This window comes from Spinacia oleracea, chromosome 1 (genome assembly GCF_020520425.1).
Source record: "Spinacia oleracea cultivar Varoflay chromosome 1, BTI_SOV_V1, whole genome shotgun sequence".
NCBI classification, from domain to species: Eukaryota; Viridiplantae; Streptophyta; class Magnoliopsida; order Caryophyllales; family Amaranthaceae; genus Spinacia; species Spinacia oleracea.
Window position 1 is genome coordinate 39,903,089 of NC_079487.1, and position 21,799 is coordinate 39,924,887.

Sequence of the window (21,799 nt, forward strand, 5' to 3'; positions counted from 1 at the left end):
GATGGAGAAGATGGGGGTGAGAATTATAGGTGGGTACGTGTGTGCAGGCCTCACCCCGCCGCAAAGTCACCTCTAACTGAATAAAGTATATGGTATAGGTAGGTGCTAAGTGACCGGGTAATGAGATTGATGAGACGATCGTGCGAGTATTAGGTGGGTCTTACTATCGAAGTTAAGGGTGGATGAGATAACTTTATGCTTGACAAAAGTGGTGAATGAGAATTGATTTTTTTTTTTTTTTTTATCTATGTACCCTTATTTCTTTTAGTTGTTTTAATTGTTTAATAAGTCACCGAATAACCAATAACAAATTTATCCATCATTAATTTTAATTTGGATAATATCTACAAAGTACAAACTCTATTTGATGATAACTGTTTACCATATTTCATATAAATTTAAATACTTTATAAACCGTGCATCGCACGGGTACTATACTAGTAGTTCCACTAAAATAGGAGGATCATGGATATATTCTTTTCTGTTACAATTTTCTTTTCATCTTTTATTTATTTATTTATTTCCACAAATTATTTTATATTTTCTTTTATAAATATATCCATAATTTTTTATTCCATCCAATTTTATTTTTTCCAAAATTAAAAGCTAATGGATCACACACCTATGGATCTCTCATACCAAGTCCACCACAAATTCAAATCTCACCAATTCATACACAAGAAACCCTAAAAATCAAAAATCCCAAATTCAAACCCTAACAATGAATCCCCAATTTGAAACCAACACCACCACCACCGGCGGCCAGACCCAGCAGGCCACGACCACTGGCGACCTCGGCTCAGCGACCGGACTCGACCCGGCCAACCGACCTAGCCCAGCCGTGTGCGTCGAGCCCAGCCACGAATCCACGGCGATCTCCCCTCCTTGTTCTGGTGTCGCGATAGCCCCTCCACCACACTCCTCCCAGTCTCGTGGCCCACCAGCGTCGGTGACCCACGTCCCTTCGCTGGTGGCGACGGTAACCCGCAACCCGACACCCCTTTTTCGCCCAGCCCCAACCCGTCAACCACTCTCCCATCCCCCTCTATCTCTGTCCGGTTCGCAACACCCATCAAGGAGGAGCCCCACCGACCTGCGTAAAGGCAGCGGAGGTCGGGTGGTGGGGTTCTTCCAAAAACCCGAAAAAAGGGCAATGCTCGTTCTCAGGGGGAACGTACAACAAACCGGGTTCCTTTGGTAAGGGATGCAAATTTGGCTAAGGTGTTTGAAATTAATGAGACTTGGTGTGACACATATATTGGGGAACTCGTTGAAATACTAGAACATCAAGAAAGAATTATGATGTATATATTAAGGGGAAGACGTTGTTTAAAAAAAGAAGTATGAAAGGGTTAAAAAGGTGGTTCCTAGGGTGAACGGTCCTCTGTTGTTTGTTGATATATCTTGTGATGATGAGGATAATGATGAGAAAGTGGAATAATGAAAGGACGCAGTAGAAATTGAGAAAGGATATGGATTGATATGCAGTTGAGAAAGGAACAACGTAAACTTGTACATACCCAAGCCATCTTTCCTGATCCTACCCATTTGTGTTACATTATGCTTTTGATTTTTTTTGGAACTTTTTATTTTATTTTTTATTTTTTTGGTATGTAACCCTCTGTTGGAAAACATTACGACTTTTATTCTTTTATTTCCGTGGAACTCCTAAAAGATCGTATCTCTAAAAACTTGGCTTATTAATTATCATGTTTTATATTCAAATTTAGTACGTTGGAACTTACCTTTGAGGCTAACTTAGTTTTCCAGCCGTTGATCGGAGGGCGTTATAATCGGTATATATTAGTATTGTGTATTTCTACTTTTTGTTAATGCCAACAGGGGGAAATGAATGCAAACTTAACTTAAATTGATCACTTGAGTCCGTCTCATTACTCTCTTCTCGATGTAAGTTTTTTTTTTTAAATTATGTTTCTAGTTTTTAATTTTTATTTCGTTTATCAAAATTAATTTTGATTTTCCTTAATTTCATTTCGGAAGTTTAAATTAATTTTTATAAAAATACTTTATTTCTTTTTTTGTTTTATATATATGCTAATTGATTAAAACTGTGTTTAGTGAAAGTTTGCTTTTGTTGTCATCACAAAAAAGGGGGAATATTGTTGACCCTAATATTTTGATGATGACAAAGCAAACTCCTGACTATTGGTTAAGTTATGTTACAAAATAGGTTCCGAGATCCTTAGAGGGATAATGCTAAGTTAAGGAGATCCTGAGTTGGATAAACTAAGCAAAGTGGAATATATGCAAGTATTTTATCCATGTCAGACACTACGTTGAAGAATTAATCATCTAGCAAGTTTACAAGGCGAGATCCTTAGGCGAGTTCCTAAGGCGAGATCCTCATATATTATGTGGATCCTCGATGTTCCAGAGAATTGAAGGAACAAACTGTGAAGACTTCGAGTGAAGCTTCCTAAAGGTGCAACATGAAGACTATAACATATGAGATTATGTTTAGGATTTACGTAAGTATTTAATAATGTTTATATTTGGAACGAAAGGAATATAAGTATTTTGGTAGGTTTTAATTGAAATATATTAACTGTAATTATAAAAGAGTTTTAAATTAGAAAATCTTTGTTAATAAATAAAATGAATTTAATTAATAAATGTAAACATAGGATTCTGTTTTCATTCTCCTTGTTTTCAAGCAAAAGATTTTCCATGATCCTTAAAACTCTCCCACGCATTTCTGTTTAAATGTGCAAGTAGCGTTTTGATTTGGTCTCCCTTGTTTCTCTCCAACTATGCCCATGTTACTGAGCAGTAACAGTTAGTGGGTAGTTGAGGGGAACATGGGTATCCAACCTTAGGTAACACTACTCTATAAAAGGAGAAGAGTTTTTGGTTTTCAAAACACAACTGATCTCTGCAAAATATATCTTAAAGAGCTTAAACGTTTTAAAAGAATCAGTTTACAAAAAGAGTGTTCCTTGAGATCCTTATTGCTATAAGCTTTATTATGTACTAGAGTTTTTCTATCAAATTGTATTTTGGGTTTAAGGGTTGAATGATCCTTGAGTGACTTAGAGTTAAGTCAGAGAGAGAAAGAGTGACTTAGAGTTAAGTCAGAGAGAGAAAGAGTGACTTAGAGTTAAGTCAGAGAGAGAAAGAGGAGCACAGTAATCGACGGGGATTGCTGTGGGGAACTCGTGTTCGAGAGGAACTCAAGTTAAAGAGTGTATTTGTAATAGAGGTCTTACATTAATACAAAAGAGTTGTGAGATTCTTCTTGATTAGGATCAAGAAGGTTCCTCGGTTTCATATCTTTCTCTGCTTATTGTTCTCAGTCTCTTTATTGTTTAAATTCCGCAAGAAACTTACCCAAGTTCCCAAGAAACAATTCACCCCTCCCCCCCTTGTCAAGTGTTCCTACTGAACTATCAGTTGGTATCAGAGCAGGATCTCACAAAAATACAGGAAACCCTGTTGAGAAAAAGTTCCTGGAAAGTATGAACGCTTACGAGAAACTTGAGGAAGGTTATTCCACTCAAAGACCTCCAATGTTCAACGGAAAATTCTACACCTACTGGAAGAACAGGATGGAGATCTATATCAAGGCAGAGAACTATCAAGTCTGGCGAGTCATAAAAGTCGGCGATTTCGGGGTAACAACGACCAATGCTCAAAATGAGGTAGTTCCTAAACATATGTCTGAATTTACTAAGGAAGATTTTGAGAAATTTGAAATCAATGCAATGGCTGTGAAAATCTTGCATTGCGGCCTTGGACCTCAAGAACATAACAGAGTTATGGGGTGCAAGAGCGCAAAGCAAATTTTGGATCTCCTTAAAATAACTCATGAAGGAACTAATGAGGTCAAACGTTCTAAAATTGATTTATTAATGTCTAAGTATGAACGTTTCGAAATGCAACCAAGAGAAACAATCCAGGAAATGTTTACTCGTTTCACTAACATTACTAATGAGCTAGTTTCTGTTGGAAGAATTATTCCCTCTGATGAACATGTTAGGAAGATCCTAAGGAGCATGCCACAGAACCAAGGACGATTTGATGAAGCAGTCAATAAGTTTGGCTTCATAAAGAATCAGGACGAATCTTGTGTATACAAGAAAGTCAGTGGGAGTAAAATTGCATTCCTAGTCTTGTATGTAGATAACATACTGCTTATTGGAAATGACATTCCTATGCTGGAGTCTGTAAAGACTTGGCTTGGAAAGTGTTTCTCAATGAAAGACTTAGGAGAGGCACAGTACATATTGGGCATCAAGATCTATAGGGATAGATCTAAGAGGATGATTGGACTAAGCCAGAGCACTTGCATTGACAAAGTGCTAGCTAGGTTTAATATGATAGGAGCCAAGAGAGGCCATCTAACCATGTCACATGGCACATATCTAAGCAAGACTCAGTATCCCATGACATCTGATGAGCGTAGAAGGATGAGTGAAACTCCATACGCTTCGGCTATTGGATCCATCATGTATGTTATGATTTGTACAAGGCTGGATGTTTCGTTCGCACTCAATGCAACTAGCAGGTACCAGTCAGACCCAGGTGAGGCGCATTGGAATGCTACCAAGAATATCCTAAAGTACCTGAAAATGACAAAGGATCAGTTTCTGGTCTATGGTGGTAAAGATGAGTTGATTGTTAGAGGCTATACGGATGCAAGCTTTCAAACCGACAGAGATGGTTTCAGATCACAGTCTGGTTTTTTGTTCTGCCTCAATGGCGGAGCAGTAAGCTGGAAAAGTGCTAAGCAAAGCACTATTGCGGATTCTACAACTGAAGTCGAGTACATTGTTGCCTCAAAAGCAGCAAAGGAAGCTGTTTGGATTCAGAAGTTCATCGAAGAACTTAGGATTGTCCCCTCCATTAAAAGACCAATGGCTTTGTATTGCGACAATAGCAGAGCCATTGCCTAGGCAAAGGATCCTATGAGCCACTAGAAGTCCAAGCACGTACTGCGGCGATTTCACATACTTCGAGAAATCGTTGAAAGGAAAGAAATCGATATTTGCAAGGTTGGAACTGACGACAACGTCGCGGATACATTGACTAAACCGTTGCCACAAGTGAAGCATAACGCACATGTAGGAACCATGGGAATCAAGCATATTGGAGAATTGCTTTGATTTTATAAGTTTTATTTTAGAACATCTGTTAGATCCGTGTTTAAAACAATTGGTTTAACCATTTCATATTTATTAAATTCTTTATTTCATATTCCTTTAATTTTGGTTTAGTATTAAATGATAAGTCCATGTGATTCAAAACATTCAAATGGGATGTCAAGATGGATTCTTCGACAAAGAAACACCCATAAGTGAACTTGAATATTGAAGTCACAAAGGATCCCTAATCCAGGTCATTGAAAGGTGGACGACCAATGACTAATTAAGATTAGATTGCAAGTAGATTTGTAGTTCGGTTTCTTGAACCAGATTGACTGGATATCAAAATCTTTTGCATAGATACTTATTGGATCTTGTATTGGATTGACCATGAGAACACTTTAAGAGATTAAAGTCATGTCATAAGAAGTTCTCATTAGTGGTGATTAGAACCATTCCTCGGAACATGAGTAATTATGATTTCTCGTTTGAAGAGTAGTTCGTTTTGATGCTCGCTAACCGTCGCACCGTAAAAGGAGACTATAAAAGCAGTATTGGGTGTACTATGAATCAAAGTGAGTGTTCATAGATTGCAAGACTGGATTTTCCTCCTATCTTTGATAGGATATGGTGTTGTTGTGTAACAAGACCTCTCGGAGAGTTAGATACTGTGAAAATGCATGGTCGTGCTCAGAATGGTTAAGGCTTAACCTTCTGTAAAATTTTAACAGTTGAACTCAGTAATCCGAGAAACAATTCTGGACCTAATAAGGATGGCTTTGATCTTACCTTATGTTCAGCAAGTAACACTAAGCGACAAAGGAATGCGAATGCACACTTGTCTGAATGACAAGTGGGAGACTGAAGGAAATTGCTCCTTCACCCAAGGTGCATTAGTCTAATACCAAGGTTCATATTAATTACGAACAATTAATTCAGTGAGATCAAGTGATCGGAACAGCTAGCTGGAGCAATGCTTTCAATCAGTGAGTTCTAATCTATATTAGGCCCACAGCTTAGTCTTGACTGAACCTTAAGGTCACACCAATGGCATGTAACCGATCATCGGATTAAATGAATCGAAAATTCATTTAATAGCTTTTCGGGAATTAGTTCAGAAAAACATAAATATACGATATGACGTTGGATCGGAATCGTATATCGTATCGCAAATACTCGTAAGCTAGGCGAAACGAATAATCGTATAGTACGACGGTGATTCGTCAAGTACTATACGATAAACAATAGTCGTAAGGCGTTGGTCGCGAATACGAGCGAGATGAGACTGCCGGCCCATCGAGCCAAGCACGCAAGCACGCAAGGCCCAACGAGCCAGTAGCTCGCCAGCAGCGAGAGCAAGCCCGCAAGGCCACGGCTGGGCGCGCGCGGACAGCAGCGATGTCAGCAAGCAAGCAGCTAGGCCAACTGCCCACGGCTGCGTTGCCTTGTGCGCGCTGCTTCGTGGGCTTGTGCGTGTAGCTGGCCGGTTGAGGCCTCATGCCTTGGCCGGTCATGTTATACCCTTAGGGTTATAACACACTACCTCTCTTAATGTTTTTCCAACAACATACAACACAACTAATTCACGTAGTTCAGTTTAACCTAATCAAAGAGAAACCCTAATTTTCTCTTTGCCTCCGTTCATACTGTTCTTCCCTAAAAGCTAAAATATCTTGAGTGTCATCTATGCTGCGAATCTCAAGACGGATCTGAACGTATCGGTGAATTAAGTAGAGAAACGACATTTGGAGTTCTTTGTTCGTGTTCGTGATTCGTTGAACTAGGGAAAACACGCTACGAATGTAAGTTTGCTTAATCTGTACTTTATACATGCTTCCTGACTTTGGGGATTATTCTGCTGCATTAATATGTATTTAACTGTATTCCCCTACAGCTTGTCCGTCTTGATACTTAGAAAAATAGCGTTTAGCTTCGTTCTTGACTCAAAATTATCCCTAGAGACATGTAATGATCCTCGAGTCAACATCCCATCCGTTCATCATCCAAATCAACTCATAACACTCCGAAAGCATCCAAATGACCGTAAAATTGCCTGAAACATTAAAGAAAACACAAACGGGGCGTAATAGAGTACGACAACGGTAACTTATGCAAATGTTACCATAAATGCAACTAAAATGATGTAACTGCCTACTAATGCAACCTAAATGTGCCTAAAATACCCTATATAAATATGACTCATCAGGCATCCACATTATAAGTTATAAGGATTTTTCATCCGGCTACTGATTTATCCACAATGTATGAACTCAATCCAATAAGAACTGAAATGATAAGAACCTAAACTAATATGATCTTTAACGTACCCGATATCACCCAATTAAACTTGTTCAACCTTACGTGTTCCAACCCAACCGAACTGGCCCAACCAATATGAACTTTAACGTACCCAATTATAACTCGATCCAATATGAACTCATGCTCAATCAATCCGAACCGACCTAACCCGTTAATTTTTGAACTCGACCCGATCCGTTAGCAAAATAAGCTTTTCAACCCAACCAATGAACTCAACCTAAACTCCATATGTTTGTCCAAAATGATGTTGGAAGTAAAGCTTGAAAACAGTTCTCTCGACCGGACATCCATGAAACGGAAAAGTGGGCGATTAATTCGCCCGACTGGGCGCGTGTTTGTATTATTTCATTGTTGTTCGCGCCCGAGCGTACAGATCTTGAAGTTTTCACGCGTAAACGACGGTAAGGAATCCATGGAATGGTGGCGATAAAAACTAGGGTTTGTGGCGGAGGAGAAGAAGAGATTCACGTCGGAGGAGGTTAGGGTTTTGTGTTGTAGAGAGAAGGATGATAGGAGGGTGTTAGGTTATGATACATATGAATAAACATAAATCATGCGGAAAAACCATAACGCCAGGAAACATATTATTTACACATAATCATATAGCATAATTTAGATGCATACACTTTGTATCGTGCCCTCCCTAGCTGCGCCCGAACCGAACAAGAACAAGTCTTTAGGACTCCAAGTGTCGTCCCTCCGTAGATAGTCCACAGCACGTCCTGATCCGCCTTAAGATTGACCAACTAGAATCGCCCTTAAGGTTCTTAGATTTTCGGCTATTTGGGTGCAAGTGTTTGGCTAATTTTTTGCTTAAAATCTTACCTTGAATACTTCAATTAATCGTCTGTTAAATATGTGACCCTAGGCCTATATTTATAGAGTTTATGGAAAGGAATTGGAATCCTACTAGGATACTAATTAGCTTAATTAGAATTATATTAAAACTCTTATTAACTATTTTATCCTATTAGGATTAGGAATTTAATCTTTGAACAAACCCCTTTAGATTTAGGATTTGTATCGGACACAAACACCCACGAGCACGACCCTCGCGAGTGCTCAGCCCACGCAAGCCTTGCGGCCCACGCGAGAAGCGCAGCTCGCAGCCCACTCGTGCGCGCGCCTTGGCCTGCTGGGCCTGGCCTTGCGCTGGGCCTGGCGTCGCCTTGGCTGCCTTGTGTGGCGCGCAGGCTTGTTGGACGCGGGCCAGGCTTCATGCTGGGCCTTCGTCTAGCAAGTCTCGTCCGATGCTAATTCGTACGACGCGCTTCTGATTAATTTCCCGATTCCGGAATTCATTTCCGATACGAACAATATTTAACATTTCCGATACCGGAATTAATTTCCGTTTCGAACAAATATTTAATATTTTCGTTTCCGGAATTATTTTCCGATTCCGATAATATTTCCGATTCAGACAATATTTCCGTTTCCGGCAATATTTCCGATTCCGGCAATATTTCCATTTCCATTAATATTTTCCGATACGTACCATGTTTCCGTTTCCGGCAACATCTACGACTTGGATGATATTTATATTTCCGATACGATCCATATTTCCGTTTCCGGCAATATCATCATTTCCGGAGTATTCATTTCTTACTTATGACGATCTCAGCTCCCACTGAAACCAAGATCCGTCGATTCCGAATATCCATAAATGGAGTATTTGATGCCATTAAATACTTGATCCGTTTACGTACTATTTGTGTGACCCTACGGGTTCAGTCAAGAGTAAGCTGTGGATTAATACAATTAATTCCACTTGAACTGAAGCGGCCTCTAGCTAGGCATTCAGCTCACTTGATCTCACTGAATTATTAACTTGTTAATTAATACTGAACCGCATTTATTAGACTTAATATTATATGCATACTTGGACCAAGGGCACTATTTCCTTCAGTCTCCATCTTGTCCTTAGGGACAAGTGTGCATTTCCTAATTCCTTTGTCGCTCGATGCTTTCTCTTGAACATAAGGTAAGAGTTGTCATCCTTATTATGTCCAGAGGTGTTTCTCGGTTTTAGAGTTCAACTGATCAAATAAACAGATAATCATAGACTATGATTCATCCGAGCACGACCATGCATTTTAAGTTTCTAGCTCTCCGAGTGGCCTTGTACAACTTTTAAGCATCTCATCCCGATTTGTGGGAGGACAATCCCAATCTTGCGATCTTGAGATTAGACTTTGTTTGATAGGTGATTACCTGAGCGTTGCCTTTATAGCCTCCTTTTACGGTGCGACGGTTGGTCAATGTCAAAGTAACCAGTTCTCAAACAAGTAATCTCAAATCACTCAGGTATTGAGGATTTAGTGTCTAATAATTTTAATGAAATTTACTTATGACAGATTTTCATCTCTTACAGTAAAGTTTCATAGGTCTGTCCGATACTAGTCTTCCCCAAGTAAGTATCTATGGAAATGATTACGACATTGCCATGTCCACATAGTTCAAGAAACAGAACTACTAGTCATCTTGCATTCTAGTCGTCTAACGTTTTCTATGCGTCCAATTTTATAGAAAACACCGACCAGGGACCATTTTCAACTTTTGACATTCAAGTTCACTTGATAGACATTTCTTAGTCACAGGACTGGTCCTGACAGTCTATCTTGAATATTTCGTCAAATTGAAGGGACTAATCATTTAATAAACCACAAATTAAATGGAAAATGAATTCTATTCATTTATTGTGAATGATTAACCAATAATGTTTTACAAAGTATTAAACTCTAAAACTTTAAAAAATCAAATAAGGACATCAAAGCCATTCTCCAATATGCTTGATTCCCATAGCTGCAGTGTGCGAGTTGTGCTTCGCCTGCGCCAGAGGTTTAGTCAATAGATCTGATATGTTGTCATCAGTTCCAATCTTGCTTATCTCGACTTCTTTTCTTTCAACGAACTCTCGTAGAAGGTGAAATCTACGAAGTACATGCTTGACTCTTTGGTAGTGTCTAGGCTCCTTTGCCTGTGCAATAGCTCCGTTATTATCACAATACAGGGCTATTGGTCCTTTAATGGAGGGGACTACACCAAGTTCACCTATGAACTTCCTTAGCCATATAGCTTCCTTTGCTGCTTCATGTGCAGCAATGTACTCCGCTTCAGTTGTAGAATCCGCAATGGTGCTTTGCTTAGCACTTTTCCAGCTTACTGCTCCTCCGTTGAGGCAGAAGACAAACCCAGACTGTGATTTAAAATCATCATTGTCGGTTTGGAAACTTACGTCCGTATAGCCTTTAACAATTAATTCATCATCTCCACCATAGACCAGGAAGTCATCTTTGTGCCTTTTCAGGTACTTCAGAATATTTTTGGCAGCAGTCCAATGTGTCTCTCCTGGGTCTGACTGGTATCTGCTCGTAGCACTGAGTGCATACGCAACATCCGGGCGTGTACATATCATAGCATACATTATTGAACCAATCAATGATGCATACGGAATCCCATTCATTTGTCTACGCTCATCAAGTTTTTTTGGGCACTGAGTCTTGCTTAGAGTCATTCCATGAGACATGGGTAGGTAGCCTCGCTTGGAGTCTGCCATCTTGAACCTATCAAGTACTTTATTGATATAAGTGCTTTGACTAAGTCTAATCATCTTTTTAGATCTATCTCTGTAAATCTTTATGCCCAATATGTACTGTGCTTCTCCTAGATCCTTCATCGAAAAACATTTCCTAAGCCAAATCTTGACAGAGTTCAACATAGGAATGTCATTTCCGATAAGTAATATGTCGTCGACATATAATACTAGAAAAGCATTTTTGCTCCCACTGACCTTCTTGTATACACAAGATTCGTCTGCGTTCTTGATGAAACCAAAGTCACTGACTGCTTCATCAAAACGTATATTCCAGCTCCTGGATGCTTGCTTCAATTCGTAGATTGATTTCTTTAGCTTGCATACCTTTTTAGCATTCTTTGGATCCTCAAAACCCTCAGGTTGTGTCATAAACACAGTTTCTGTTAAAACGCCGTTTAAGAAAGCGGTTTTGACATCCATCTGCCATATTTCGTAATCGTAATATGCAGCGATTGCTAACATTATCCGAATAGACTTTAGCATTGCAACTGGTGAAAAGGTTTCATCGTAATCCACACCGTGGACTTGCCTGTAACCTTTTGCAACCAATCTAGCTTTGAAAAATTCAAGTTTTCCATCCTTGTCCTTTTTCAGTTTGAAAACCCATTTGCTTCCAATGGCTTGGTAGCCATCTGGCAAATCGACCAGATCCCATACTTGGTTTTCAGACATGGAGTCTAATTTAGATTGCATGGCTTCATGCCATTGCTTGGAGCTAGGGCTCGTCATAGCTTGTTTGTAAGTCGCAGGTTCATCACTTTCAAGTAATAGAACATCATAGCTCTCGTTCGTCAAAATACCTAAGTACCTTTCCGGGTGAGATCTATATCTCTGCGATCTACGCGGGGTTACATCTCTAGATTGTCCATGATTCTCACCAGAAACTTCTAAAGATCTCTGAGTTTCATCCTGAATGTCATCTTGATCATACTCTAGAGTTTGTTGTTCGACTCGAATTTCTTCGAGGTCTACTTTTCTCTCACTTGTCATTTTGGAAATGTGATCCTTTTCCAAAAAAAAATACCATCTCGAGCAACAAACACCTTGTTCTCAGATGTATTGTAGAAGTAATACCCCTTTGTTTCCTTTGGATAGCCCACAAGGATACATTTGTCAGATTTTGGATGAAGTTTGTCTGAAATTAATCGTTTGACGTATACTTCACATCCCCAAATCTTAAGAAAATACACTTTTGGAGGCTTTCCAAACCATAACTCATATGGAGTCTTTTCAACATCTTTAGACGGAGCTCTATTTATAGTGAGTGTGGCTGTATTTAGTGCATATCCCCAAAATTCTATTGGAAGTTCGGCCTGACCCATCATTGATCTAACCATGTCTAGCAAGGTTCTGTTCCTCCGTTCCGACACACCGTTCCATTGTGGTGTTCCAGGAGGAGTCAATTCTGATAGAATTCCACATTCTTTCAGATGGTCATCAAATTCATAGCTCAGATATTCACCGCCTCTATCAGACCGCAGTGTCTTAATCTTCTTGCCTAATTGATTCTCTACTTCACTCTGAAATTCCTTGAATTTGTCAAAGGATTCAGACGTATGCTTCATTAGGTAGACATAACCATATCTACTGAAGTCATCAGTGAAAGTGATAACGTAGCTGAAACCACCTCTAGCATTTGTACTCATTGGTCCACATACGTCTGTATGGATTAAACCCAATAGTTCACTTTCCCTTTCTCCAACTTTAGAGAAAGGTTGCTTTGTCATTTTGCCAAGTAAACATGATTCGAACTTACCATAATCCTCTAAGTCAAATGGTTCTAGAATTCCTTCCTTTTGAAGTCTTTCCATGCGTTTCAAGTTAATATGGCCTAATCGACAATGCCACAGATAGGTGAGATCTGAATCATCCTTTTTGGCCTTTTTGGTATTTATGTTATAAACTTGTTTGTCGTGATCTAATAAATAAAGTCCATTGACTAATCTAGAAGATCCATAAAACATCTCTTTAAAATAAAACGAACAACTATTGTCTTTTATTAAAAAGGAAAATCCCTTAGCATCTAAGCAAGAAACATAAATGATGTTTTTAGTAAGACTTGGAACATGGAAACATTATTCCAGTTCCAAAACTAGCCCAGAGGGCAACAACAAATAATAAGTTCCTACAGCTAATGCAGCAATCCGTGCTCCATTTCCCACTCGTAGGTCGACTTCACCCTTGCTTAACTTTCTACTTCTTCTTAGTCCCTGTGAATTGGAACATAAGTGTGAGCCACAACCTGTATCTAATACCCAAGAAGTTGAATTAACAAGTGTACTGTCTATAACGAAAATACCTGAAGATGGAACGATTGTTCCGTTCTTCTGATCTTCCTTTAGCTTCAAGCAATCTCTCTTCCAATGCCCCTTCTTCTTGCAGTAGAAGCATTCGGATTCTGAAGTGGGTTGACTGACCTTCCTCTTTTCAGATTGGCGCCAGTTTGCTTAGTTGGGCTGGCCTTGTTGCCACCTTTCTTAGCATTCCTCTTCTTTCCAGATTTCTTGAACTTTCCCCCACGCACCATAAGCACATCTTGCTTATCACTTTTGAGCGTCTTTTCAGCGGTCTTGAGCATACCGTGAAGCTCAGTGAGCGTTTTGTCTAGACTATTCATACTGTAGTTCAGTTTGAACTGATCATACCCGTTATGAAGAGAATGGAGGATGGTGTCTACAACCATTTCCTGAGAGAATTGTTGATCCAGCCGACTCATATTCTCAATGAGTCCAATCATTTTGAGAACATGTGGACTTACGGGCTCGCATTTCTTAAGCTTGGTCTCAAGAATTTGCCTATGAGTCTCAATCTTTCGACTCGAGCCAGATCTTGGAACATGTTCTTTAACTCACTGATGATCGTGAAAGCATCTGAGTTGATGAACGTTTTCTGTAGATCTGCACTCATGGTTGCAAGCATTGGACATTTCACATCCTTGTTGGCATCTATCCAACGATTGAGGGCTGCCTGAGTGACCCCTTTGCCTGCGGCTTCGGGCATCGCCTCTTCCAGGACATACTCCTTTTCTTCCTGCATAAGAACTATTTGCAAGTTCCTTTGCCAGTCAAGGAAGTTTTTCCCGCTCAACTTCTCCTTTTCGAGAATTGATCGAATGTTGAATGAATTGTTGTTTGCCATAATTAAAACTACAATTGAAAAAGAATAAACAAATAAATAATCATTCACAGTTTCTCTTAATAAACTTAAATTCTAGCATACATGCATAATTCAATGTTCATTAAGCATTTTATTCAAGTTATGTGTTCCGGCAGGTGTGAATAAAATGATTCCAAGATCCTAAAAACCATTGAAGAATTAAGCACATTATGTATTTAGACTCAATTCTAAAATCTTTTAGGTAAGCAAAAGCCTTTTGCTAATAGTCTAGAAACTACTCTTGGTTGATAGGTACGTCTAAGAACTTATTAGGTAAACATATCGATTTTGCCACGACATAAAAGGACTCCTTACTTATATCGTTGAGTTTCACCAAAACTAACATGTACTCACAATTATTTGTGTACCTTACCCCTTTAGTATCGATAAGTAACACCTCGCTGTGGCGGAAAACTATTACTAAGATCGATGAAAAAAGGATATCCAAGTAAGTGTTATTTTGGCATGGCACCTTTTAACTCAATTTTTAAGTTTGGAACTTAAGGCTCTTACTATGTTGGTTAGATTTTAAGTGAACTAAAATCCTTAATCATGCAACATAATCAAGCTTCGATCTCATGCATATTTAAGACATATTTAAAAGCAATAAATAACTTAAAGCATGCATAAGATAAATGTGATCTAGTATGGCCCGAATTCATCTTGAAGCTTCAACTTCAAAGTCCGTCTTGAAAATCTCCGTGGGAGGCGCCATTTTCTTCAAATAGGATAAGCTATAATTAAGCTAATTACAACTATTTGATGGTACGCAGACCATATTTTAATTGAAAAACAAATTTGGTGCTTTAAACCAATTACATTCAAATTAATGGTACGCAGACCATATTTTCTATCCTATTTGGGCCATACTAGTCACTTCATAATCTGCAAAACAGTACATATACAATATATACCATTCACCCATTCATTATCATGAATGGCCCACATAGCTGGTTAGTGAAACACGTTATGCATCACATAAATATTTGCAGCAATTAATCAAGGGCACCAATAATCTACCAATTATTCAATCCTTATTAATTCTAATCAAGTTGTTTAACCTTAAAGGATTTGTAGACCTAATCAAGAGTTTATGACTAAAATTGCTCCCACTTAAACCAATAAATTCATATGCTTTACTAATTTTAAACATAAAAATGTATTTCTAGTCTAACCAGAAACATACAAATTTAATTAAAATTTAAAGCTCATATAAATTTATAATTGAATCCACTTATTTAATTTATTTTCAGTCGAATTTAAATTAATTCAAGGTTTTTAATTTTAGTAAAATAATTAGAATAAATTAAAATTTATAATAATTATAATATTCAAAATTAAAATCCAAGAAAACAATTTAAATTATTAATTTTAAAATTAATTAAAATTACTTGAACTGAAAAACTCAAATTAAAATTTAAAACGCGACAATCGTAACACGACGAGCACTTGGGCTTGCGCCCAGCCCCGTCGAGTGCACGAGGCTTAGCGCCCCTCGACTGTTCGTGTAGCAATACGCAAGCAGGCCACCCGCAACGCAGCAGTGCAGGCCACGCTGCGCGCGCCCGCTCGCTCGTCGCGCCTGCTTGCCTCGCGTCTGCTTGCTTGCTGGGCGTGGCAGCGCGCGCTGTGGCTCAGCACACTTGTTGCCCACACGCGTCTGCCCGATGGCTTGCGCCTTGGCCCTTCGCCCTTGCCCACTCGCCCATATGCGCACAACACTCGACACAGGGCAGCGTGCTGCCTTGTGCTCGTGTGCCATGTCTCTTGCTCGTTGCATCGTACCGCATGGGCGACGAGCTCCCTTGCTCGTCGTCGCATGCCCGCACTATACAACACCCCTTAAGGGTAACACGTAGCATCCATTTCTTTGTGCGTGCAAGTTTTATGAGCAAATTGCATAAAAATTAAAACATTTATTTCCAAAATTAATGACAAATTAATAAATCATATTAATTTCATAATTTTAGGGCGAAAAATCGAAAATTTATTAATCAATTAATTTCCGATTAACATGGATTCAAATCTAGGTCATAAAAATAAAAATTTTAACATAAATTAATAATTTTTATGGTGGATTTTAATCATTGGTACCTAATTAAATTATTAATTAATCATGAAAATCAAATCAATTCTAAATTATTCGAATTTCAACAAATTAATCATAATTACCAATTAGGTTGTATAATTAACAAGTCTAGGCATTCATAATTGTTAAACATATACAATAGGTCAATCAAAAACTCAAGATTTATCAACAAGGATCGCAAATACTTAATTTAACATCTTAAATTTACAAACTTTTGCGTTCGAAAAACTAAAACCTCCGAAAAGTCATAGTTAGGCTTCGAATTTGGGAATTCTGGGTTCGGCCTTTTACATGCGAAATTGACACAAAAATCACTCGATTTGGGTGAGTAACGAAGAAACTGCCGAAAAACTGCGTACATATAATTAAATAAACGCAATTTGCAATTAATTACGAAAATTAATCACCCCTTTAATTCGTTGCAAATTTGTAAAATTTAACCATGTTAATGCAATTTAGATTATGAAAATAATAAGAGGCTCGTAATACCACTGTTAGGTTATGATACATATGAATAAACATAAATCATGCGAAAAAACCATAATGCCAGGAAACATATTATTTACACATAATCATATAGCATAATTTAGATGCATACACTTTGTAGCGTGCCCTCCTTAGCTGCGCCCGAACCGAACAAGAACAAGTCTTTAGGACTCCAAGTGTCGTCCCTCCGTAGATAGTCCACAGCACGTCCGGATCCGCCTTAAGATTGACCAACTAGAATCACCCTTAAGGTTCTTAGATTTTCGGCTATTTGGGTGCAAGTGTTTGGCTGATTTTTTGGTTAAAAAATCTTACCTTGAATACTTCAATTAATCGTCTGTTAAATATGTGACCCTAGGCCTATATTTATAGAGTTTATGGAAAGGAATTAGAATCCTACTAGGATACTACTTAGCTTAATTAGAATTATATTAAAACTCTTATTAACTATTTTATCCTATTAGGATTAGGAATTTAATCTTTGAACAAACCCCTTTAGATTTAGGATTTGTATCGGACACAAACACCCACGAGCACGACCCTCGCGAGCGCTCAGCCCATGCAAGCCTTGCGGCCCACGCGAGCAGCGCAGCTCGCAGCCCACTCGTGCGCGCGCCTTGGCCTGCTGGGCCTGGCCTTGCACTGGGCCTGGCGTGGCCTTGGCTGCCTTGTGTGGCGCGCAGGCTTGCTGGACGCGGGCCTGGCTTCGTGCTGGGCCTTCGTCTAGCAAGTCTCGTCCGATGCTAATTCGTACGACGCGCTTCCGATTAATTTCCCGATTCCGGAATTCATTTCCGATACGAACAATATTTAACATTTCCGATTCTGGAATTAATTTCGGTTTCGAACAAATATTTAATATTTCCGTTTCCGGAATTATTTTCCGATTCCGATAATATTTCCGATTCAGACAATATTTCCGTTTCCGGCAATATTTCCGATTCCGGCAATATTTCCATTTCCATTAATATTTTCCGATACGTACCATGTTTCCGTTTCCGGCAACATCTACGACTTGGATAATATTTATATTTCCGATACGATCCATATTTCCGTTTTCGGCAATATCATCGTTTCCGGAGTATTCATTTCTTGCTTATGACGATCTCAGCTCCCACTGAAACCAAGATCCGTCGATTCCGAATATCCATAGACGGAGTATTTAATGCCATTAAATACTTGATCCGTTTACGTACTATTTGTGTGACCCTACGGGTTCAGTCAAGAGTAAGTTGTGGATTAATATAATTAATTCCACTTGAACTGAAGCGGCCTCTAGCTAGGCATTCAGCTCACTTGATCTCACTGAATTATTAACTTGTTAATTAATACTGAACCGCATTTATTAGACTTAATATTATATGCATACTTGGACCAAGGGCACTATTTCCTTCAGAGGGAATATGAGGAAATTGCGTTTGCAGAAAATTAGAGGAGAGAGAAAAATTTCTATTTATACCGCGCGTGAAGCCACGTGCTTGTGGTTGTCTCACCCGGTCTTTCCTGCACGCGTCCGTATGGCGGTCCTACACAAAAGCTGCTGATTATTAAAACTCCAAGGCAACAAATGTCATCTTGCCACATGTCGCTCTCATTTGACATCTCATTTGTTAGTCACACATGATAACCAGTTAACCACTATGCCACAACTCATTTTATTTTATTACTATACGTTCTAAATTATATTAAGTCAATATAATTAAAAAAAATGATTGGAATCATTTCTTAATAGTTTCACATCACTAATTAGTCATTACTTTTATGAATTACTAATCTTTACGTGATAAAGTTTGTTAAAACATACTCAAAGAAAGATATATTGTAATGTAACAAATTAAATTAGACTCAAAACGAGTTATATAATTATTTAATTGATCAATTTCTTTACTATTCGGGGGCATTGCCCGCAACACTAACTAGTTTGTGGTTTAAATGTGTGAATTGGACGTTATGCCTCATTCGTCATCTATATACTCTACTAAAACACAGGGCGCTCAATGTGGAGCTGACAAGTGTCCCTTTGTAAAAAAAATTAATTATTTTATATAAAAATAAATTCCTAATATATTTACATTATTAGATACATTAGAATATAGTTAGCAATCTAATATAGAATATTCATATGATATTTAAAATATAATCTACTATAAAATATTAAGATTTTATGGTTCCAAATATAGAATAAGAATAACTTCTCCTAATATTGACTTCGTTCAAAATATATCTATTAATATATATTAGTAGATTACTTGATTAATTAGAAAGCACGGATATTATTTATTAATATAGAATTTTCTTGCGTTTAGTATATAGATATCTTAATAAGGAGAGTACGTAAAATAATAACTCATCTATTGTATAATAATTATTTAACCCATGACATTTTCATAAAATAATTAACTTAAAATGATTAAAACGTAGCAACTCATAACAAGTAGGATAGTAACTCATCTCCCTTATAACAAGTAACCCATTTTTATAAAATAAGTAACTCAAAAAAAAGGTATCACCTTTGAAAAAGGAGTTCATATTTTGTATCCCATAATACGTAGTAGTAAAATAGTAACTCATATGCCGTTAAATAAGTAACCAAATTTTTTAAATATGTAACTCAAAATGAAAAAAAGTAACCTTTAGAGTAAAATAGTAACTCATCTCCCGTTTAATAAGTAACCAATTTTTATGAAATAAGTAACTCAAAATGATTAAAAAGCAACCTTTTGAAAAAGGTTAATATCCTTTAACACGAAGTAGTAAAATAGTAATTCATCCCCCGTTATTAAGTAACCAGCTTGATAAAAAACTGATAACAATTATTCCCTCCGTCTCTTTTTGTTCTTGACGTTTTTTTTTTTGGTGAATGCTTTATAGTCTATCAAAATTTGTGTCCTCGATTAAAGTTGTATGCTACTTCCTCTGTTCTTATTTACATGACACAATTGAGTTTATGACACTATTAATACAAACTCCTTTGACTTACTTTTGTGATTTATACTTAAGAAAAAACATAGTCGTGTGTGGTCTTATTAGATTCGTCTCAATAAATATTTTTTAAATATCAACTTTTTATGATTTTTTCTTATCCATAATTGAAGATAATAACGTTTGAAATCATGCTTTGGAAAATGTGCCTAAATAATTGTGTCATTTAAAAAAGAACAGAGGAAGTATTTATTAACGTACTGCAAACACATAAATAAGGTAGAAACTATCACCAAACAAATTCACTAATATCTAAAATTTTATGACTTTACGAGTGCCGAGTATTTTCAATTCCATGATTCTATTATCTTCAATATCCCCATAAATGATTTTATATCACAATTAAAATAATAAAATAGGTGAAGCGGGTTGAATGAACATTTGTCTGTTTCCACCCTGTTAGACGTATGAGAATATATATGTAGTGATTCGACGAGTGATGGACATCCGTAGAGATAAAATTGTATTCTTCGTGGTGATGTGGTATGTGAGTTTTCTTTGATTTTGCGTTATAGCAAACATAGTTTCTTTCTTTCATAAATATTCCACAAAGTATAATCAATTATTTATTTATTATTTTGACCATACATATAATAAGTGGGTGGAACAAAGAAAAATTGAGGTTGGGTGCATTCTCTTCACCTTATTTGAAATAGATTATCGAATTAATCTGAACTTATTTAATTTACTAGACTTGGAACTGATTAAATCTAATAAAATTTATGGATTTGTTCAGACCTGATTTCAAGAGAATATAATTGAGATTGGGCGGGTACTTCAAATGGGTACGGGTAATGTGAGGGGGTCGAAAAAGCACGAGGCTAATGCGTGACCTCGTCCCTCGTGGGTGTGACGATTCTTTTTATTCAATCAAGTGTAATTGGATTTCCTGTGAGTATACACCCAATTGACTAGTAATATAGGAGTCGCCATTCAGTTTTTAACGACAATGAGAAAAACTGACAAAACCCGGTTATCGTGACATAAAGGGAGTGCAATTATGTTTGACCACGACGGCCGTAGGTTCCCTTGTGATCCCTGGTGTGGGGATCTCTCAACATACACCCGCAAGGTAGAGATTGAGGGTTCGGGGGACTGTAACTACCGAGAGGAGTACTTCGCTCGTCGATAACTCCAGAGGCAGGATATCCTTACTAGCTCAGCATAAATAATTGAAGGGACATGCGTTAACTATTAAACTAATCTGAATTGATTTTAGCAATATGCAGCATATAATACTAATTCGATCGTGATTATCTGATTCAAATAGCATTAAGGGACCTAGCATGATAATCCGATTTCCCAAAAATATTATATTTGTTAGGCGTGATAGAACAATCAGATTAGGGTAGTTTAACAGTTCATAAAAAGGGCGAGGAAAGCAGTTAAATCATCGAAAAGGGACACATTACGACGCACCCTTGAGAGGTGCGTCACGGTTCTCAGAAAACTAACCACTTTGACTTTGCTATTTCTCCTTTTTATTTAACGAATCTCAATTATGGGACAGGATACGTTCTGTTCGATTTATGGATCGATTGCGACAGAATGCGTGAACAATTTCGCAGCGAGAGGCTTAGGCTAAGGGTTGGAGTCAATACTCAGAATATAATTATGTGTTGTGTGTGTCCTTTTCACGTCGAATTTAGGGGTCTATTTATAGGGAAGAGTTCGCGGAAAGATAGAATTGCAGAGTTCTAATCCATAAAGAATTAGGAAAAGACACGTACCCAGGTATTTTCAGCGCCCAGGCCTGGGCGCCGAAGATATCGGCGCCCAGAGCCAGGCGTTGATAATAGGGTCTGGGCTGTTTTCTTTAGTCAGATTCGGATTCCTGAAATCCGTAGAGTTTGAGACTTAACCGAGTCTTTTAGCGCGTATCAATTTTATGACGGAATGCGTCTGGGCCCGTTACGAACTCTAGGCTCGTTAGGATTTCAATTAATACGTAACTCTTATTTCCGAATCATATTAGGAATAGGATTCTCGCAGTTTTCTATCTCATTTAGGATTTATGTTGGAATGCAACACCTAATTCTGACAGGTTTCTATCCTTTATGATTTGCCACT